The 23,901-nt window shown below is 37.8% G+C and overlaps 1 pseudogene; it reads right to left on the bottom strand.

The window, feature by feature from the left end:
• Positions 1-430: 430 nt before the first annotated feature.
• The window catches only part of LOC131493657 (mitochondrial intermediate peptidase-like), a 57,472-nt pseudogene continuing 34,001 nt past the window's right edge, over positions 431-23,901 (bottom strand).

A 23,901-nucleotide genomic window follows, 5' to 3' on the forward strand; every position in this document is an offset into this window, starting at 1 on the left:
AATTTTTTCATAATTAAATCACTTGCTATTATGATTTATCCAGATATTGCAAAAAGAGACTGTGTCTTCTCTACATGCTTAGTAGTTCCTTAGAGATTTCCTTTGCTTTGACTCTTGATTGTAATTACATATTCTTTAAATAATTTTTAAAGAAGAGTACAAAATTGAGATGTTTCCTGAGCCCTTATATATATGGGAATGCCATTTTAGATCTCAGCCTTTACCAGCCTTTCAATGTCTCTGGCTTTTAAGGTTGATGAACAATTGCATTCTGCAATCACATTAATATTGAACCTCTTATCTGTAAGCCTGTTATTTCTATATGAATGATTTTTGCATTTGTGTCCTAGAGTTCTGAAAAACGTCGATAGGTATTCCAAAAAAGACAGGTGGGTCCTACAGTCAAGTATTTTGGGGATATACCGAGTTACATATGCAACATGTGCAGAGTGAACCTTCAAAGCTTACGTGGCAGTTCTCAAACATACTTCACAACAGAGCCCTTTGGAGTTCGTGGAATCATGAGTTTGGGCTCTTTGTTACTACTATGTGCCAGCATCTTCCTGTAATAGCACTCACCTGTAGTCTGTTGAAAGAAAACATTCCTTCTGAACCATGGAGGCTAGTACCCTGGACATCTGGTAAGATTAAGAGTTAATCACCATGCACAAAGCGATTGAATCACAGCTTCCAGGCAGTATGTGCAATGTGTGATATAAGCTTTATTCTGTTTCCCTGAGGATGTCTGGGGTCGACCTCATGAAAGACTGGATCCAGAGTGGCATAAAATACCTGAACTGGCATATTGGCTGCATCACGAACCTTTTTAAACTCACAAAGATGAGACACCATATTTTGGGGCAGTGGCTGCCCAGTTTGAGAATGTCTGGCAAATTGGGTAACCACTTTATCGTCACTTGAAACATCACCAGCACAGAAAGAACCTCAGCAAAATCAGTAGGGCATCGGTCTCACTGCAATATTGGATACTGAGTATATTCCAGCATAGAAGGTATGGTATGTCCCATTCCCTGGGGGAGATTTTCTATCATTCCAGGAGTTAATAAAGTCAGTGAACTCCTTGAGGAATGGGAAAGATTCAGCTTAAGAACTGCAGCTGGCGTTAACAATCTCCATCTTCTTTCAATCTGCCTCCACAGATTGTCAAATGACAATCCTAATGTGGTTTGTCTCTTTGCAGGAAATGCACCCTAGCAATACTTTGGATTCGTGAACCTCAGCCACTCTTCTAACGTCTTGATGTCTTGACGCCACATCTCATTTCACAGGCGGCGCTGCAGGCATCCTTAACAATTAGTTGAATAAAATATTCAGACCTTCCTCCATCCACGTTTTAATTAATTTATTTTTATTTTTTTTAATTTTTTTTCAACGTTTTTTAATTTATTTTTGGGACAGAGAGAGACAGAGCATGAACGGGGGAGGGGCAGAGAGAGAGGGAGACACAGAATCGGAAACAGGCTCCAGGCTCCCAGCCATCAGCCCAGAGCCTGACGCGGGCCTCGAACTCACGGACTGCGAGATCGTGACCTGGCTGAAGTCGGACGCTTAACCGACTGCGCCACCCAGGCGCCCCCCTCCATCCACGTTTTAAAGGAGAAACACGGTCAGTATAAACTGGGCTCAACATTACCTCTCCGCATGAATCATACCACGGTACTAGGGGGTCCCAAGGCATGCATTCAGAATTTCGAAGATTTCGTTTCGTTTTTATTCATGTCACCTAAAAATCTTTTATAGTTCTATCAGAAAATTTGTGAGATAGTTTCTCAAGGAATCACATGCCAGTCTGATTTTTAGGTAGTGTTCTTTGGGGTGCCCTGTGAGGAATATAAAATATCCCGCTAAATTTGTCTTAAGTTCTTGGCTGCTGAGTAACTTTTCTGAACATTTCAATTAGCCGGCATTGGGACAAAGAAAAAATTGTCTAAGCAGCTTCCTGCACAAAGCATTTGGTGCTTCTGCATGTAGACTATCAACTATTACAGGACCTCTATCAAGTAAAAAGTTATGGCAAATGTGTTCTGATAAGGTATGATTATCAGGGGCACCTGGGTGGCTCAGCTGGTCAAACGCCTAACCCTTGATTTTGGCTCAGGTCATGATCCCAGAGTCGTGAGATCAAGCCCATGCAGAGCATGGGGCCTGCTTAAGATTCTCTGTCTCCTCTGTCTCTGACCCTCCCTTGCGCCCTCTCTCTCTCTCTCTCCCTCCCCCTTCTGCCCCTCTCTCCAGTTGCACACGTTCATGCCCACACGCACACACACCCACACACGCTCTCTCTGTCTCTCTTAAAATATATATAATAAAGGAAAGAATTGTTTATCAGTCTTGGAAAAATTGTTCCCCATAAAAAAATGCTTTACTCAAAAGATTTTAACAAGATCTGCTCTTCGATGCTTTTCTTTGTCTAGATGGATTTCATTGGTTTCAAAGTCAAACATAAACAGTTCAACTGCTCACTTGGTTTCTGGATTAAAGGAATCCATAAGCTTTTTAATCAGTGAGTAATTTTCACAAACTTTGATTTAATTCTCCATTTGTGTTTAACTTTTTGATTGTGGTGCCAATACATCTTCAAGGTTTATCTGCTTTGGATGAGCAGTTTTCACAAAATCAGCCCCTCTGCCCGAGGCATCCCGAAGTGCATCCACGGAGAGTGGTGTGGGACCCCGGCAATGTAGGATATGCAAGCTCAGCCAGCAATCCTTTCTGAGGGAGTTTTCCTGTGCAATTTGAAATTCTTCTGAGGTACTGAGCTCAGAAACTCCAAATGGACCTCCAGGTGCTCGGTGAACAAGTGCAGCCAGTCGCCCTGAGGCTTGACATTGAAGACCGTGCCCGACAAGGAATAGTTGGTGCTGACTCGGGTGGCTGGGATCCTGGCTGAGGCTCCCAAGCCTTCGGTAGTTCAGCAGTGTCTAGAACAGACCCTTCCCCAGCTGCAAAGCCTCCGGCCTCAGTGCTGCAGCTCCTGCCTGGATTCCCTTGACTTTCGCTTTCCGTGTGTTTTTCAATGTTTGTTTATTTGTTTGTTTAGAGAAAGAGAGAGGGCACATGCGAGGCAGGAGGATGGGCAGAGATAAAGGGGGAGAGAGAATGCCCCTCCACACTCAGTGAGGAGCTCAAATCAAGAGTCACTATCTCCACCGACTGAGCCACCCAGGCTCCCCTGCTCTTTATTTTCTTCTTCCTGCTAGCTTTGGTTTAAATCGGCTATGCTTTGGTAACTTCTTGAAGTTAGCAAACCTTGAAGTCAGGTTGAGACCTTTCTTCTATTCTAAGATGAACATCCCTTTAAATTTCCATCTGAACACTTCTGTGCTCTCCACAACACTCAGTTTTCAGTTTTCATTCATGTCAGAATTTCTTTTTTTTTTTTTAACTTTTTTTAACATTTATTTATTTTTGAGACAGAGAGAGACAGAGCATGAACAGGGGAGGGGCAGAGAGAGAGGGAGAAACAGAATCCGAAACAGGCTCCAGGCTCTGAGCTGTCAGCACAGAGCCCGACACGGGGCTCGAACTCACGGACCGTGAGATCATGACCTGAGCCGAAGTCTGACGCTCAACCGACCGAGCCACCCAGGCGCCCCCATGTCAGAATTTCTTTTAATTTCTCTACACTTTTCTTCTCTGACCCCTTGGTTATTTTAAGGCATGCTGTTTAATTCCCAAATATGTTGGTATTTTCTAAATATGTTATTGACCCTGTTGTGATCAGAAAACACACTTTGTTGGATTAAACTTTTTTTTAACGTTTTGATTTATTTTTTGAGAGACAGAGAGAAACAGAGCATGAGCGAGGGAAGGGTAGAGAGGGAGACACAGAATCTGAAACAGACTCCAGGCTCAGAGCTGTCAGCACAGAGCCTGACGTGGGGCTCGAGCCCACAAACCACAAGATCATGACCTGAACTGAAGTTGACCACTTAACCAACTGTGACACCCAGGCACCCTGTCACACTTTGTTGGATTTTAAAGTGATTGAGATTTTTGTTCTGATTCAGAATATGGTCTATTCACGAATTTTCTATGTGCAGTTTCTTTTTTTTTATTTTTTTTTCAACGTTTTTTATTTATTTTTGGGACAGAGAGAGACAGAGCATGAACGGGGAAGGGGCAAAGAGAGAGGGAGACACACAGAATTGGAAACAGGCTCCAGGCTCCGAGCCATCAGCCCAGAGCCCGACGCGGGGCTCGAACTCACAGACCGCGAGATCGTGACCTGGCCGAAGTCGGACGCTTAACCGACTGCGCCACCCAGGCGCCCCTCTATGTGCAGTTTCAAAGAATGTGTTTCTGGTTCTTTGAAAGTATCGATAAAATCTCAGACTTCTAGCAGTACTGACAAAGAAATAAGGAGTAAAGACACAAATTACCAATATCAGCAGTAAAACAGGATGTCACCATAGATCCCGCAAACACCCAAAGGATGACAAGATTATGCTGAGAACAACTGTACACACATATATTCTACAACTTACATAAAATGGACCAATTCCTTAAAAAACATTACCTACCACAACTCACCAAATATGAAATAGGTCATTTGCATAGCCCTATGACTATTCAGAAAAATGAATTCATAACTTAAGAGCTCTTCAAAAACAATAGTAATCTGCAGGCCCAGATAGTTTCACTGAAGTTCTACCTAGCCATTAAAGAAGAATGTACACCAATTCTACACAATCCCTTCCAGAAGAGGACAAAAGAAGGAGTACTTACCAATTCATGTTATAAAGCTAGTGCTACATCGATTCCAAACTCAAACAAAGGCAATACGAGAGAGAGAGGGAAAGAAAGAAAGAAAGAAAGAAAGAAAGAAAGAAAGAAAGAAAGAAAGAAAGAGTAGGGGAGGGGAGAAGGGAGGGGAGGAGAGGGCAGGGAAGGGAAAAGAAAACTACAAAAATATCCCTTGTGATAACAGATGCAAATCTTTAACAAAGTATTACCAAATGGAACATGGAAATGTAAAAAAAGAATCATAAACCCGAATAAGTTGGATTCATTTCAGAGAATCAATGCTTGATCAATATTTGATAATCAAACAACGAGATCCACCATTGTTAACAGTCTGAATTAGAGAAAACAGGTTCATACCAATTGGTGGAGTAAAAGCATTTGACAAAATTTAATAGTCATTCGTGATAAAAACTCCCAGATAAAAAGGAATAGAGGGGACTTCTTCAATTAGAAAAATAGAATCTACTCTCTCTCTCCCTTGCTCTCTACCCCTCTCCTACTCATGCTCATTCTCTCTCTCAAAATAAATAAATAAATATTTTTTAAAAAAAAGAAAGGATAAATAGAATCTGTGAAAACCCTGTAGCCCACATTCTATTTAATGATGGAAGTTGGAGTACTTTCTGTCTAGGATCTAGCACAAGGTAAGATGTCTGCTCTCAGCACTTTATCCAACCTAACACTGGAAGATGTAGCCAATGAAATAAGGCAAGACCAAAAAAAGAAAGAAACAAACAAAAGGCATGCATACCAGAAAAGAAGAAACAAAACTGTACTTTTGGGAGGAGACATAATTAGCTATGTATAAAAATCTAAGGAATGTATTAAAAAAGAAAGACCTCCTAAAACTAATGATACCAAAAATAAAATGGTAAGACTGTGATGGTTAATTTTATGTGCCAATTTCACTAGGCTAAGGAATGCCCACATAGTTGGTAAAACAATATTTCTGGGCGCATCTGGGAAGGTGTTTCAGGAAGACACAAGCATTTGAATCAGTCGACTGATTCAGTGTGGGTGGGCATCCTCCAACTCCTTGAGGATCTGTACAAAGCAAAAAGATGAGGGCATTCTCTCACTCTTCTTGATCTGAGACTTCCACCCTCTCCTGCCCTGAGACAAGAGTTCCTCCTTCTCCAGCCTCCAGACTCAGGACTCACACTGAACTACACCACGGGTTTTCCTGGTTCCTCAACTTGCCAACCACAGATGGCAGACTGTGAGACTTGTCAGCCTCCACAACTGCATGAGCCTCTCTCTCAATATATAGTTGGATATAGATACAGATACAGATACAGGTATAGATATAGATGGTATAGATAGATATAGATATCCTATATATATAGTTGATGATATAGATGATATAGATATAAATATAGATATAGATGATAATAGATATAGATAGTGGTATAGAGTTATATAGAGTTACATAGTTATATAAAGTTATATCACTTTATATATAATATATAAGAGGCTATTAATATACACAATATGGATTACTCTCCGGAGAATTCTGACGAGTGGAAAAAAAATCCAAACCGGAAGAATTATGTAGTGTATGATAATAGCCTTGAAATGCCAAAATTTTAGAAATGCATGACAGATTACTGGTTGCCAGGGGATAAAAAGTAGAGGTGGAAGAGAGGTGAGCTATAACTATGGAAGGGAATGTAATAATAATGAGCTCACCTTGTGGTGATGCAATGCTCTGTACCTTGGCTATCTGAGTGCAATATTCTGGTAAAGACCTTTTCCATTAGATGGATACAGTGTTACCATTAGGTCATACTGGGTAACTCGTCTTGTCTATGGGATCTCTCCGTCTTGTATCATACAACTGCGTGTGAATGTACAACTACCTGAAAATAACTTTCAAAACAGTGTAATTTAAAAAGTATTAGGGGCGCCTGGGTGGCGCAGTCGGTTAAGCGTCCGACTTCAGCCAGGTCACGATCTCGCGATCCGTGAGTTCGAGCCCCGCGTCAGGCTCTGGGCTGATGGCTCGGAGCCTGGAGCCTGTTTCCGATTCTGTGTCTCCCTCCCTCTCTGCCCCTCCCCCGTTCATGCTCTGTCTCTCTCTGTCCCAAAAATAAATAAAAAACGTTGAAAAAAAAATTTAAAAAGTATTAATGTTCAGGAAACAGGCTTTCCCAAACTGATAGTATCATTCATTATACACAAAACAGATTTTTTGAAAAACAATTTGACACTGTATTGCAAATGTATTTTAAGTCTCCCTACCTTTTTACTCAAGCATCTCTTTCTAAGTCTTTGACACTATATATTATCACATTATATTCTGTTTAAAGTTTCCATTATTAAAATTAAATGAGTTGATGAGATTTTTGTGCACAAAAAGGAAACTTATCTAAATGCCCGAATATAGAAAGAAGGCAAAATAAACTATGTTGTTTACATAGAATAAATGCAACCATATATTTGGATGGTACAAACAATGAGTAGAGAGAGCAAACTATAAGACTATGTTATATGTAATTTTAATTCTGTATTGATAATAGCCAAGTGTGTACTTATTAATATTTCATCTAAATATACTAACAAAGATTGTTTGCTTCATCAAACTTTAGTCAGGCCTAATTTTCTCCTAGACCCATGTGTGCATAGCTGAAAATCCAGTTTTAGCAAGAATCCTGCTAAGTCAGTTTAATCAGAACTCAATATCTGATCACTCTAGAAATCTGATCAGATTTTTCATCCTCCACCACCTGTAGGTGATGTCTGATCACCCTGGCCTGTGGCCTGCAAAGAATCCAGCGAGGTTGACTTAGCCAGAATGCCTTTTACACCTGATATTTCCTCTTAGTAATTTTCATTCACTGCCCCCACCCTGATCCTTGGCCATTAATTCCCACATACTCATGCTTTTTAGGTGTTGAGCCCAGTATCTGTCCCGCACTGTGAAATCCATTATAGTGGGACCTACATCTATCCTAACGGTCCCAAATAAAGTTTGCCTTAACCATCTTTAACAAACGTCACTGATTATTTTTTCCTTTAACAGAATTTATACCAAAACAAAAGTAATAGTTATATCTAGAAAAGAAATTAAGGGCTTTTTTTAAATAATGTTTTTCTTTATTCCTTGTATTTTCCTGATTTTCTACAATTAACATGTTAATTTCATAATCAGAAAAATAATCCTCTAAATTGAAGTTAATACTCTAAGACAAAAAAAAAAAGATTGATTCTACCTTTTACAAATAGATTATGAATTTCATGCAGGCCAAATTGACAGCTATTGTTATTTTCGTTCTCTATAATCTTGTCGATTTCTTCTTCACTTGTTCCATCAATTACTGAGAGAATGGGGAAGTCTTCAACCACAGGTTGGATTCTTTTTTAATTTTTTAATGTTTATTTATTTTTGAAAGAGAGAGAGAGTGAGAGAGAGAGAGAGAGAGTGCACAAGTGGAGAAGGGGCAGAAAGAGAGGGAAACGTATTATATGAAGCAGGCTTCAGGCTCTGAGCTGTCAGCACAGAGCCTGACATGGGGCTCAAACTCACAAGCCGTGATATCATGACCTGAGCCAAAGTTGGTCACTTAACCGACTGAGCCACCCAGGCACCCTGAACTTCTTGTTTTATTTCTCATTTTAGTTCCACCAAGTTTTGCTGAGGATTTTTTTTTTTTTTTTTTTAATGAGGCTTCATGCCCAGTGTGGAGCACAATGCAGAATTTGAACTCAGGACCCATGAGATCAAGATTTGAGCTGAGATCAAGACTCAAATGCTTTTACCAACTGAGCTACCCAGGTGCCCTGCAGGTTTTGCTAGAATCTTGAAGCTGTGTTGTTAGATTCAAAATATTTAGGGTTGTTTTGTCTCCCCACTGAGTTGACTCTTGGCTCTGGAGTCTGCATTATTGGAAATTAGCACACCTACCCCAACTTTCTTTTGTTAAGTGCTTGTCTACCTAATCTTTACCTTTAACTTACCTATGTTTTTATATTTAATGGGAGTTTCTTATAGACAGCATGTAATTTGGTCTTTTTTAATTCAATGTAACAGCTTCTACTTTTTTTAGTGGGAGTATTTAGATCATTTTGTTTAGCCTTGCTTAATGCAATGATGCATATGGTTAAATTCATCTATTTCTCCCACGTGTTCTTTGATTTTCTTTCTTTACATCCCTTTCTGTGGACTATTGTGACTATTTCTGACTATTTCTTTTATTTCATTTTATCTCCCCTGCTTGCTTATAAGTTAACTTCTTTATTTTATTTTTGTATATTTCCTAACTTTCCCTCCAGAACCTTGAAAGCATTACTCATGGGGCACCTGGGTGGCTCAGTCGGTTAAGCGGCCGACTTCGGCTCAGGTCATGATCTCACAGTCCGTGGGTTCGAGCCCCGCGTCGGGCTCTGTGCTGACAGCTCAGAGCCTGGAGCCTGTTTCAGATCCTGTGTCTCCCTCTCTCTGACCCTCCCCCGTTCATGCTCTGTCTCTCTCTGTCTCAAAAATAAATAAATGTTAAAAAAAAAAATTAAAAAAAAAAAGAAAGCATTACTCATGGTTATTTTACCATCCTTTTTATTTAAAAAAATTTGTTTTAATATTTTATTTATTTTTGACAAGAGAGAGATAGAGCATGAGCGGGGGGAGGGGCAGAGACAGAGGGAGACACAGAATCTGAAGCAGGCTCCAGGCTCCGAGCCGTCAGCACAGAGCCTGACGCGGGGCTCGAACTCACAGACTGCGAGATCATGACCTGAGCCGAAGTCGGACGCTCAACTGACTGAGCCACCCAGGCGCCCCTTTACCATCCTTTTTTGATAGTCACCACTTATCTGGGCCATACCTTACAGACATATAATATATTCTTGTATCTTATGAGCACACGTCCTCCTGTCTCAGCACAACATTACTCTGGGTTTAATCAACGTCATAAGTAGGTGAGCTGGATTCGGGTTTAGTTGTTGCTTTTGTTGTTTCCAGTGACCTCAGATTCCACCAATGTAGTATTGCCTCAACCTTCAAACCCTTCCTTGACTTCCAAACGGGGTAAAATTCCAGAAACTGCTGTGGCCTAGAGGTCTCTGATCGCTCTGTCTTCCACCTTCCTCAACTTTTAACCTACTCTCTTTCGATTTTGTAGTCAGGATAAGCTCTCCAATGTCTTCAGAGGCTGTTTTTGCTTTTCAATTCTAGTACTGTTCACAACTGGCAATTATATGTTCATTTCTCGCCTAATTTATTATTTTTACTCCCTTACTGAATTATAATTTCCATGAGTGCTTAGCACAGTCTGACATATTGTGTGTTCCCAGTAAGTATATTTTTAAAAATAACAAATGAACTATAACAAGAAGAAAGCACACCAATTAAATTAAGACTAGATGTTAATTAGGAGCATAATGGAATTACCTAGACCATGTGTGCAATGTTGAATAATTTCAGGCTTACAATTTTATTTTACATAGTGACTCTCTACTTTAAAATATTATTATATTTGATTCATTTCCTTAAAGTATGCTAAAACCATCAGAATTAAATAGATTTTGCTACAAAAGTGGCCTGTTCTATTTAGAGAAGTGCAATTACTTTGATTTAAAATAGTGGCTGATGGTCTCTGAGTCTGTGTACAAATTCAATAATCTAAATGTGTAAATAGAAGCATGTGGGGTTTATAAAAGTTATCTTGAGACTTGTGCCACACTTAACCACTTTTTTGACACTGTAGTTGCAAAAACTAAAAAAAAAAAAATTAATAAGGTAAGAATTTCGACCACTATGATCTTCTCCCCAAATCTTACATATATATATTTTTCTTTTACATCATCCCCTGACATTTAGCTTATGAACACAGCCTGTTCACCTTAGAGACAAAATAAGAAAATTATAATCTAACTGTAAGGTGCCAGACAATGGAATTTTGGTATTTGGATAGCACACTGAAAGAGTGATTTTTAAATTCCTTTTTAAAACCAAAAGATTACAGAATATTTACCAAGTAAGCATGCAATTATTTTTTTTTTTAATTTTTTTTTCAACGTTTTTTATTTATTTTTGGGACAGAGAGAGACAGAGCATGAACGGGGGAGGTGCAGAGAGAGGGAGACACAGAATCGGAAACAGGCTCCAGGCTCCGAGCCATCAGCCCAGAGCCTGACGCGGGGCTCAAACTCACGGACCGCGAGATCGTGACCTGGCTGAAGTCGGACGCTTAACCGACTGCGCCACCCAGGCGCCCCAAGCATGCAATTATTGAGAGGCTTCACTACGCTACAAAATGTAAGGTGCAATTATGGACTCATAATGATTATTTGCGGGTGGAGGGACACAAACCTTCAGTCTATAGGAATGTCCAAGCTAAGTGTCATATTCTAGATCAGAGTATTTCTAGATCACATCATTGCTCCCAACACAGGTACACATTAGATTTTTGAGAAAGGGGAAGGAGGAGGAGGTGGAGCCATAGGACTGACTCACTCTTAGTATCATGCGCTTTATCAACTGTAGGCAAAGACCTTACATAGTAAGAGAATTCCTGCTTCACAAGCTGGAGGCTACCAAATTACGAAACTGGGAACTGGCTTAGAAGACACGAGGTGGTCCATAATACAATAGACTATTCCTCCTCTTGCTAGAACATCAAAATAAGTCCACAGATCAAGGGTTGGAGATACAGCTGGTGCCCCCTATGGTTGTAAACAAAGGACTCGTTTTTCATATCATTGTTTCTGATCCTTATGATTCTGAACTATGGCAGTCTAAGCCATGGGTTCCTAGGGCCAAGAAACCTCAACCAGGGAACATAATGTTTTTGAAGTTTTGGAGTCTGACATTACCACTTCATTCTGGAAGGTGAATCATGGTTTTGACTGAAATGATTGACCCTAATATCAACAGGAAATTTTTGAAATCCTAGCTGCAGTGATACCAGAAGCAGTAGAGATGCATTGAAGACACATCTGGGTTGTCTGCACAGCTTCCTTCCTTTCTGACGATTACCGGTCTTCTGCATGCTTCCATTTCCAAGAATACTGTGGGAGCACCATAGGCGTTCGACACCATGACCACAGGTGAGTGGACCGCGCATAGGAACAAGATCAACACAGGGACACCCAAGGCCTTTGTGAGGTCAAGACTGCAGAGCAAACTCAGAATCTGGTCCATGCAGCCTTCTGTGAAGATAGATACAATGAAAGTGCTTATTCAGCTCAGAAATAATCTAAGCCACTTCCTGGACCAGCAGCAAGATCAAAATTTTGAAGAAAGAACACACATATTTTGCCCATGAAATGTCAAGATCTAATGTCAAGCGATAGTAATTAAGACACTATGGTATTTGCACAGGGGGACAAAGAGACCAATGAAACCGAGAGAGGACGCCCATACATGGAACCCTGATATATGACATAAGTGGCTGTACAGAATAGCCCTAAAATGAGGAACTCATCAATAACTGGTTGCAAGCAATTAGCTGTTCCTCTATTTTTAATTAATTATTATTAATTAAAAATTAATTAATTATTCCTACAATAGGAAATATAAAATCAATTTAGAATAAGTGTATAAATGAAAGCAACGTTTTACAACTTTTAAGAGAAAATGTCAGAGAACATGTCATTAGCCTTGGGTGGGTAAGATGTATGCAGGTACAAAATGTATAAACCATAAAAGTGAAGTTCAATAAATCTGATTATATTAAAATGCAAAACTTAGATTCACAGAAAGATACCATAAGGAGAGTTAAAAGACAAGCAATGGAAAAAAGCAATAATGTTGAAAACATAAATAAGAGAGCACATTAAGGATTTGAATAAATAAATAGATGCATTATTATTGAAAATAAAGAAAAATAACTCACTAGAGGAACAGGCCATTTCACAGAAAAAGAAACTAAGTGGCTAATACCAGGTGGAAAGATGCTTAAACTGTCTAATATTCAGGGAAATGCAAAATAAAATAAAATCCCATTTCAATTTTAAAAGTCTGACAATATCAATAATTATTGAGAGCATAAACAGGAACTCCTAAAATGGCATCCTCGAGCAAGGCTGAAGATGTGACTGTCCTACAACCTGGGGGAGGGGAAGAAACACATAAGTATCATGAGACCAACTGTGGGACATGATCCACTGATACAGATGCTAAGTCAGTTTATAAATCCTTGGGAATAGCAAATGATACTATGTAACAGATTTCATTTTAAGTACTTATTTGCATTTTTCATTAAAACTGTCTGTCAGAGATATAGAACTTCCTTAAAGTTGCCCAAAAGAAAGATTTGCCTCATGTCTTTCATTAGCATTGAAAGAAAAAGACATCTTATGCTTGGGGACTCAGCTTGCTGCAGACTGTAAAGGCAAAAAAAAAAAAAAAAAAAAAAAAAGAAGCAAATTTTCCAAAAGGACAGGTAGTGACAGTCCCTCCAAAGGATGAGATTGTAAAATCTGTCTACCTTGAGGAATGTTCCTGCTCTTCAGTGTGAGATCGTACATTGCACAAATTTTGGGAAATGAGTAATTTCAGGATGACTCTAATAGTCCTGGTCCAGTTACTCAACACCTTGATGACATTGGTAAGTTTGAACCTTCCTCTCTAAGTCAACATTCTCTGTTTTCCTAGCCTTCCTGCTCCTGAAATGGTTGTGCCTTACCTTTCTTAGCAATCTCACCTATTGCATGGTTCCAACTCGTACTCTTATATGGGTGACCATAAAATTTGTTATCCTATACAGAATGCCACTCTTCATTTTTTTTTTAATTTTTAAAAAGTTTTATTTTATTTTATTTTTTTTAATATATGAAATTTATTGTCAAATTGGTTTCCATACAACACCCAGTGCTCATCCCAACAGGTGCCCTCCTCCATACCCATCACCCACCCTCTCCTCCCTTCCACCCCCCATCAGCCCTCAGTTTGTTCTCAGTTTTTAAGAGTCTCTTATGCTTTGGCTCTCTCCCACTCTAACCTTTAAAAAAAATTTTTTTATGTTTATTTATTTTTGAGGCAGAGAGAGACAGAGCATGAACGGGGGAGGGTCAGAGAGGGAGGGAGACACAGAATCCGAAGCAGACTCCAGGCTCTGAGCTGTCGGCACAGAGCCCGACATGGGGCTTGAACTCGTGAGATCACGACCGGAGCCGAAGTCAGAGGCTCAACCGACTGAGCCACCCAGGCGCCCCATCACTCTTCACTTTCAAATCCACATTCCCAACTGTTGGACATCTCCATCTGTAGGTCATCTACATCTACATCAGGTCTGTCCAGTAGAACTTCTAAGATGATGAAAATGTTCTCTGTGCTTGCCAGTAGCATAACCACTAGTCACATATGGGTATGTGGCTATAGCAACTGAAGGACTGAATTTTTTTAAATTTTATTTTGATTTAATTAAAGTTTAAATAACCACATGTGGCTACTGTATTGGACAGCCTATGTGCACCCAAGAGTGCAAAGCTACCCTATAATGTTTCATTTGCCAAGAATTAATTTCTCCCATTCTTTGGACCGTCTCCGACATTGACGGGACCTTTTGGTAGCTTTGTCATTTTTTTTCCAGAAAAATGCTCACCTGACCTCTTTATTGTCAAATGGTGTAAACTAAGGGGCACCGGGTGGCTCAGTGGGTTAAGCGTCCGACTTCGGCTCAGGTCATGATCTCACGGTTCGTGGGTTCGAGCCCCGGGTCGGGCTCTGTGTTGCTGACAGCTCAGAGCCTGGAGACTGCTTCAGATTTTGTGTCTCCCTCTCGCTCTCCCCCACTCGCACTCTCTCTCTTAAAAATAAACATTAAAATTTTTTTAAAAAAAATAGTGTAAACTAAGAATTGACAGATATGCTCTTTAGCAATCAGCACTCAATATTTTGGTTTTTTAAAAAAATGTATGTTATAACATTGTAGTACTTACTACATCAAACATATTTTGCTTTGCCTCAAGCTATAGGACTATATCACATTATTTTTTTCCTCTTTTATAAGCATCTTAACTTAGATGCCAACAAGCTCTTTGAATCCAACTGTCAAAGGAAAAATTGAATCAACATATCCAAAGGTAAAATGAAGTCTACACTACACTGAAAGTGAGCACATGATTTTCTTGATGTGTGCTTAATTTTCTCTGCAGGTAGATGATAGAGTAGAAACTTACAAAAATCAATTAGGTATTGTTTGTGAATGGATAATTATAGACTGATTGCCTTGAACTTGTTCATGCAAGAGAAAATTAAAAGAAAAACATGTTGCTCCATTTTAAAACAAAATGTCAGGATGAAAGGCTGACTGAGAGGAAAATTGGACCACATTGAGTGGTTACTCTTCATGAATATATATGAAGCACTATTGTTACTGTTAGTTTGCATAATGAATAACTTGTTGTCAATTTTTTTAATTTTAAATAGAAATTTCTTACAATTTAACAACACACAGAACATTAACAGCATTAAGTTGCTTTACTAATACTGTCACAAGTAATGTTAACATTTTCACATTATGGTGAGATAATGTTCCCAAGATCACTTCTCTGACATCACTTGGATCAAAGTCAGAAGTAAGAATTTTGCCACATCAATATAATGATATAGTTAGATATTAAAAAAAAAAACTGGCTCTCTGCACCCAAGTGATGTAGATGGGACATATTCATTTCTTTCCCTTTTCATCAGATTTCTTTAGACCTGCTATGATGCAGAGCCAAAAACACACTTCGTCATGGCACAGTGCCCGATCTTCAACTTAATATATGTAAAAAGCACATCATGAAAAAAATATAGCTCAATAGCAATATATGATTTTTAATAGGCTATAACTCACATCGAAACCCCAACATTCCAACACATTCACCACCCCCCAGAAAATAAGGTAAACCTGCGAATGAAAAGACTAAGCGCTCAACATACATAGATTTTTCTCTTTCCTTCCATTCTTATGATAGGAACTGCTTCATAACAACACGTGTCATCTAAAAAGTTAGTAAAATTCTCAATAGAGAATTTGACATTAAATCAGGATAACTACAGTATCAGATATTGAACTAGGAAATAAACAGATGTTAGAGAAATAAATTATTACTTCATATCTTCTTTATCACCTCAATGATCTATGAGTTTTCCCTCAATTGATCATTTCACAAGCAAGAGTGTTTATAAATGGATAATGGAAGCCTCATGGCATACTATTATTTCCTACTAAAATACTAAAATTGGCTAAAAATATAAAAATAAGGAAAAGCAAGCATGAATATTAAAAACTAAGGCACAGAGCAATCAAAATACAATAACTTTCAAGAAATTCTATGGGATACTGTACAGATGGAAACAAATACAGAAATTTGCTGAGAGGAGCAAGGCCTTGGGAAGAACAATTTATGTTCTGTAAATGAGCTCTCTGTATGTTTTATTATTAAAGTGATACTATATTCTTCAAATAAATTGAGAAAATTAATATGTAAAGTCTTACATTGCCTGAAAAATTATTATGCTACCTACATAGCACGTTATTTGGAACTTAACTAAATTATCTTTTTCTAAAATTATCTGTATCTAGTACATTTTGGCTGGAATTCATTAAAACCTGTTTGGCATATATTTATTAGACTATCCAGATAGTCTATTTTCAATTGACTTTTTGTAGACTGTTTTTGGGTGGTAGCAGTTTAGCAAAATTGAGAGAAAGATACAGTGATTTCCCACATGCCCTCACCCCCACACATGTACGGCCTTTCCCATTGTCAGCATCCCACCAGACTGGAGCATTTATTACAACTGGTGAGCCTATGTTGGCCCATGATAATTACCAAAGGCTGTAGTTTATCTTAAAATCCACTCTTGGTTTTTACATTCTATGGGTTTAGACAAATGTATAATGACATGAATCCACCATTACTGTATCATAAGAGTTTTTCACTGCCCTATAAATCCTCTGTGCTCCACCTATTCATTCCTACCCCCACCAACGCCTGAAAACCTGTCATCATTTTTATAGTCTTCATTAGTTTTGCCTTTAATAGTTGGAAACATATGGAATGTAGCTTTCTCAGATTGGCATCTTCCACTTAGTAGTATGCACTTAAGCTTCCTCCATGTCCTTCCATGGCTTGTGAATTCAATTATTTTTAGCAGTGGACAATATTCTAATGTCTGGATGCACCAAAGTTCATTTATCTTTTCACCTACTAAAAAACCTCTTGGTTGCTTCCAAGTTTTGGCATTTATGAATAAAGCTTTGATACGCAACTGTGTGTAGGTATTTTTATGGACATAAGGTTTCAGCTCCGTGGAAAAAATACCAAGTAACATGATTGCCGAGTCATATGGTATGAGTAGTCTAGTTTTATAAGAAAACATCAAACTACCTTCCAAAGTAGCTGTATGATTTTCCATTTCCACCAGTAACGAATGAGGGTTCCTATTGCCCCATATCCTCCCCAGCATTTTGTGTTGTCAATGTTCCAGACTTTCATCATTCTAATAAGTGTATAATGGTTTCTCATTGTTGTTTTAATTTCTATTTTCCTGATGACACATAACGTGGAGCATCATTTCATACATTTATTTGCCATCTGTATATACTCTTCAGTGAGGAGTCTGTTCATGTCTTTGGTCCATTCTTGGTCCATTGTTTACCTTCTTACTATTGAGTTTTAAGTAAGAGTTTGTTATATATTTTAGAAAAAATTCCTTTATCGGATGTGTCCTTACAAATACTTTCTCTTAGTCTGTGGTTTGTTCTCTTTTGATGTTATCTTTAACACAGCTGAGGTTTCTTATCTTAATTGTGTCCAGCTTGTCGATTCTGCATGGATCATACCTTTTGTGTTGTACCTAAAAAGACATCACCATAGCCAAGGTCATCTAGATTTTCTCCTATGTTGTATTCTTGGGAGTTTTATAGTTTTGTATTTTACAATTAGGTTTATGATTCATTTTGAGTTAGTTTTTATGAAATATAAGGTCTGTATCTATATTAAGTATTTTTCATGTGAATGTCAAATTGCCCCTGTACCATTTGTTGAAAAGACTATCTTTTCTTCCTTGTACTGGCTTTGCTCCCTTGAAATAATCGGTTGACTATATTTATATGGCCTACTTGTGGACTCTTTCTTCTATTCCACTGGTATAATTGTATATTCTTTCGCCAATCCCACACTGTATTGATTACGTCAGCTTTATAGTAAGTTTTGAAGTCAGGTAGTGTTAGTTCTCTAACTGGTGTTCAAAAGTGTGTTGGCTATTCTGGGTCTTCTGCATATAAACTTTAGAACTGACCCATTGATATCCTCAAAATAACTCACTGGGATTTTGCTTGAGATTGTATGAATATACAGATCAACTGGGAGGAGGTCACTTGTTGACAATATTGAATCTTCCTATTCATAGACATGGGATGTTTCTCTATTTTTAGTTATTCTTTGATTTCATTCATAACAGTTTTCTAGTTTTCCTCATAAATATCCTATATGTTGTTACATATATAATTAAGTACTTCATTTTGGGGGTGCAAATGTAAATGTTATTATGCTTTATTTTTTTTTAATTTTTAAGAGTTTATTTATTTTTGAGACAGAGCATCTGAGGGAGGGGCAGAGATAGGGAGACACAGATTCCAAAGCGGGCTCCAGGCTCTGAGCTGTCAATGCAGAGCCCGGTGCGGAGCTCCAACTCAAGAACCATGAGATCATGACCTGAGCTGAAGTCAGACACTTAACTGACTGAGCCACCCAGGCAACCCAAAGTTATTATGCTTTAATTTCAAGTCACACTTATTCATTCAAGTATATAGAAATGTATATGTGTGTGTGTATATATATATATATACATATATATGTGTGTGTGTGTATGTGTGTATATATGTATACACACATATATGTATGTATAATTATATGTATGTATAATTATATATTCAGTGATATAGAAAAACAACTGACTTATGTGTATTAACCATGTATCTGGAAACCTTGCTATAATTGATTATTAGTTCCAGGAGTTGGTGTTTTTTGGCCAGTTCTTTCACATTTTCTACAGATGATCATGTCATCTGCAAACAAAGACAGTTTCATGTCGTCATTCCCTATCTTTATGCTTTTTACTTCCTTTTCATCTCTTATTGCATTAGTTAGAACCCCCAGTGCAATGTTGAAAAGTAGTGTAAAGGGACATCTTTGTCTTGTACTTGATCTCAATTGAAAAGCTTAGAATTTCTCATCATTAAGTATGATGTTAGCTATAGCTAACACAGATATAGCTCTAAATAGAGATTATTTAGCTCTTTATAGAGATTATTTATCACGTTGAACAAGTTTCCTTCTCTTTCTAGTTTACTGATAGTTTTTATCATGAATGGGTATGGGATTTTCTAAGGCTTTTTCTGCATCTATTGATATCATCATGTTACTTTTCCTTTCCCTTTTTGATTACATTAACCGATATTTGAATGTAGAACCAATGTTGCATACCTAGAATAAAGCTAAAAGTGGTCTATAATTCTTCTACATTGTTGGATTCAATTTGCTAACACTTTATTGAGAATTTTTGCCTCTATGTGAAAGAGCAATATTAGTTTTTAGTTTATTTTCTTGTGATGTCTTTGGTTTTGATATTAGGGTAATATTCATCTCATACACTGAGTAGAGAAGTACTCCCTCTGCCTATATCCTCTGAAAAAGATTGTAGAGAATTGGTATAATTTATTTTTTAATGTTATGTGGAGTTCACCAGTTAACTTGGTGCCTTTTGTTTTGGAAGGGTTAATCATTGTTTGAATTTCTTTAATAAACATAGGTCTACTCAGATTTTCTATTTGTATGAGTTTTGACAAATTGTGCATGTGTTGGGGTTTTTTTGTTTTTGTTGTTTTTGTTTGTTTGTTTGTTTTTGAGAGAGAGAGAGGGCACACAGGAAGGGCAGAGAGAGAGAGAGAGAGAGAAAGAGAGAGAGAGAGAGAGAGAGAGAGAGAGAGAGAGAGAAGCGGGACTCACCCAAAGAGGAGCTCGAGCTCACCCAATGTGGGCCTTGAACTCATGAACTGTGAGATCATGACTGGAGCCAAAGTCAGATGCTTAACCAACCGAGCCACCCAGGAGCCCCAGCAAATTATGTTTTCCAATTAACTGGTCCATTTCATCATTTTGTCAAATTTGTGGGCATAGAGTTTTCATAATATTCCTTTACAATCCTTGTAATGTCCATGGAATCTTTAATAATTCATTTATGATATTGGTAACTTTTGCCCTCTTTTTTTTCTTTTTTTTAAATTTTTTTTTTTCAACGTTTTTTATTTATTTTTTTTGGGACAGAGAGAGACAGAGCATGAACGGGGGAGGGGCAGAGAGAGAGGGAGACAGAATCGGAAACAGGCCCGGAAACAGGCTCCAGGCTCCGAGCCGTCAGCCCAGAGCCTGACGCGGGGCTCGAACTCACGGACCGCGAGATCGTGACCTGGCTGAAGTCGGACGCTTAACCGACTGCGCCACCCAGGCGCCCCTGCCCTCTTTTTTTTCTTAAGCTAGCTAAAGGTTTATTGATTTATGCTGATCTTTTCAAAAAACCAAACTTTGGTTTCATTGATTTCCTTTTCAATTTACTATTTCCAATTTCATTGATTTCTGTTCTTACTCTTATTATTTTCTTCTCTTTCTCTTTTTCCTTTTATGCCCCAAGTTTTAATTTAAATTCTGGTAAGTTAACATACGGTGTAACATTAGTTTCTGGTGTAGGATTTAGTGATTCATCCCTTATATACAAGACCCAGTGTTCATCACAAAATGTGCCTTCCTTAATACTCATCACCCATTTAGCCCATTCCCCTTCCCACCTCTCCTCCAGCAACTTTCGGTGTGCTCTATATAGTTGAGTCTTTTATGGTTTCCCTCTCTCTTTTTTCCCCTGTGCTCATCTGTTATGTTTCTTAAATTCCACATACGAGTGAAATCATATGGTATTAAATTTGTTCTTCTTTTTCTAGCTTCTTAAGGTGCAAAATTAGACTATTGATTTTGGATCTTTCTCCTTTTCTAATGTATGTGTTTAATGCTATAAGTATCTGTTTAAGCACTGTTTATGCTACATACTACAAACTTTGGTATGCTGTATTTGCATTTTCATTAAGTTCAGGATCTTTTTTTAAATTTCTCTTTAGATTCTTTCTTAGATATGAGTGTTATTTAAAAGCATGTTTTTTAATCTCCATTTGTTTTGGGATTTTCCAGTTATGTTTCTGTTATTTCTGGTTTAGTACCATTGTGTCTGAGATCAGACATTGCATGTTTTTTAATTATTCTTTGTTAAGGTGTGTTTTATGGTCCAAAATGTGGTATATCTTCATGAATATCCCATATATTTGGATATTGCTGTTTGGGGATAATATAGTCAACAGATGGCAATTAGATCCAGTTGATTGGAGGTAGTGGTGAGTTCAACTATGTCCTTAACTGTTTTTTCTGCCTGCCAGATCTGTCCATATCTGATATAGCGTTACTGAAATCTCCAATTGCAGTCCTATAGTTTCATATAGGATTTTATATGAAATCTATATCATATAGCTTCATATAGATTTTACATCATATAGTTTCATATCCCATTATTAGACATATATATATATATAAAGCATTGTTATGTCTTCTTGGAGAATTGACCCTTTTATCATTGTATGTCTCTCTTATCTGTCTTGAGTAACTTTCCTGGCTTTGAATTCTGCTCTCTACGGAAGTAATATAGCTACTCCTACTTTCTTTTGATTAGTGTAAGTATGACATATTTTTCTCCATTCACTATTAATCTATATGTGTCTTTATATACAAAGTGGGTTTCTTGTACATAACATCTAGGTGAGTCTTATTTTCTAATACACTACAAATCCATTACAATCTTTGTATTTTAATTGGTGCACTTAAATGATTGGCATTCAAAGTGATTATTGGCATATTGAGATCAATATCTACCATTATTTATTACTGTTCTCTGTTTGTTAGTCTCGTTTTATGTTCCCATCTTTGTCTTCCACAATTTAACTTCTTTCTTGTCATTTTATTTTATTTTAATTTTTTTTAATATTTATTTATTTTTGAGAGACAGAGTGAGGCAAAGTGAGACGGGGGAGGGGCAGAGAGAGAGGGAGACACAGGATTGGAAACAGGCTCCAGGCTCTGAGCTGTCAGCACACAGCCTGACGCAGGGCTTGAACCCACAGACTGCGAGATCGTGACCTGAGCCGAAGTCGGACGCTCAACCGACTGAGCCACCCAGGCGCCCCTCTTTCTTGTCATTTTAATTGAGCATTTTGTATGATTACATTTTCTCTCCTTTCTTACTATATTATTATTATTATTATTATTATTATTATTATTATTTTGCCTTTTTTTAGTGGTGACCTAAATTTGCAATATACATTACCACTAATCCAAGTCCACTTTCAAATAACACTGTAGCAGTTCATGGATAGTTTGAGCACTTTATAATAACAAAATAATCCTAATTCCTTCCCCCTCATCACTGCATTATTCCTATCATTTGTTTCATTTATATACAAGCATCATAAGCATACACACACACAGATACACACACACACACATAAAAGAATACATAATTAAATGCATTGTCACTGTTACTATTCTGAACAAACTGGTATTTGTTACATCAATTAAGAGTATGTAAAATAAAATTTTTATTTTACCTTCAAATATTTCTTCTTCAATGTTCTTCCTTTCATCATGTAGATCCAAGTTTTTTTTTTTTTTTACTTACATCATTTCCTTCTCTCAAGAAAACTTCCTTTAACAAGGTCTACTTTGCAAAGTAGGTATACTGACAACAAATTTCCTCAATTTTTGTTTCAGATGGTCATTATTTCTACGTCACTTCTGAAAAATACTTTTATAGGGTACCAAAATCGAGGTTCATGGTTTTCTTTTCCTCTCAACACTTTATATATTTCACTCCACTCTTCATTTCTCATCTTGCTTGCATGGTTTCTGAAAAGAAGTCAATGTAATTCGTATTTTTGTTCTTGTATAAGTAAGGCGGTTTTTCTCCCTCTGGTTTTTTCCAGACTTGTTCTTTTTCTTTGATTTCCTGCGGTTTGGAAATGATATTCCAAGGTGTGGTTTGTTGTTGTTGCTGCATTTAGCCTGCTTGGTGTTCTCTGAGCTTCTTGAATCTGTGGTTTAGTGTCAGACTTTATTTTACAGAAAATCTCAGTCATTATTGTTTCAAATATTATTTGTTTGTTTCCTTCTTTGCTGTTTGGTTATTTCCATTATGTGTTTGCTACATCCTTTGCAGTTGTCTTGCATTTCCTGGCTATCCAGTGGTTTTTTTCTCTTTGTTCTCTTTGGTTTTTGATTTTCAAGGATCCTGTTGACATGTTCTTAAGCTCAGAGTCCTTCCTCCACTGGGTCCAGTCTACTAATAAGCATAGTAAAGACACTCTTCATTTCTGTTACAAAGGTGTTGATCACTAGCATTTTTTGTCGTTGTTTCTTAAGGGTTCCATCTCTCAGCTTACATTCCTCATCTATTTTTCCATTTTTTCTACCTTATCCATTAGACCCCTGAGTCCAGTCATCATAGTTGCCTTAAAATTCCCTGATAATTCCAGTACTCTTCTCATGTCTGGTTCTGATGAGTGCTTCGTCTCTTCAAACTGTGGTTCTTACCTTCCAGTTTGCCTTGTAATTTTTTCTTGACAGCCAGGCATGTTGTACCACATAAATAGAACTACTATAAATATAACTACTGTCATGTGGTGATAAGCTCTGTGGAGAGAGGAAGTGTTCTATTGTCCTATTATGCTGTCTCAGTCTTTTAGTGAATCTAGGTCTCTGCATGGCAAACTTCACAGGTATTTCTCAGTTTTTATTTCTCTCCCTCTTTAGGAGGGATAAGATGGCTAACACAGATTAAAGTTGGGGATTTCTCTTCTCCCAGGGCAAATAGGCTAAAGCCCTAGTTAACCAGACTCTCCTCGTTAAGAAGAATAGAGTTCTCTGGTATATTTTGAAATGGTTCTTTTCTTCCTTCTTCCCCATTGGAAGCATTAGGAGATTTTTTTCCCAATATTCACCTTGAGAATATGGTTGTGCTCCTGAACGTGAATCTCACGATACTGTAGGCACTCTGGCAAGGTATCCTTGGAGTTTTAACTCTCAGACTTGTGCACACTGAACTTCCAA

Source organism: Neofelis nebulosa, chromosome 13 (genome assembly GCF_028018385.1).
Source record: "Neofelis nebulosa isolate mNeoNeb1 chromosome 13, mNeoNeb1.pri, whole genome shotgun sequence".
Classification (NCBI taxonomy): Eukaryota; Metazoa; Chordata; class Mammalia; order Carnivora; family Felidae; genus Neofelis; species Neofelis nebulosa.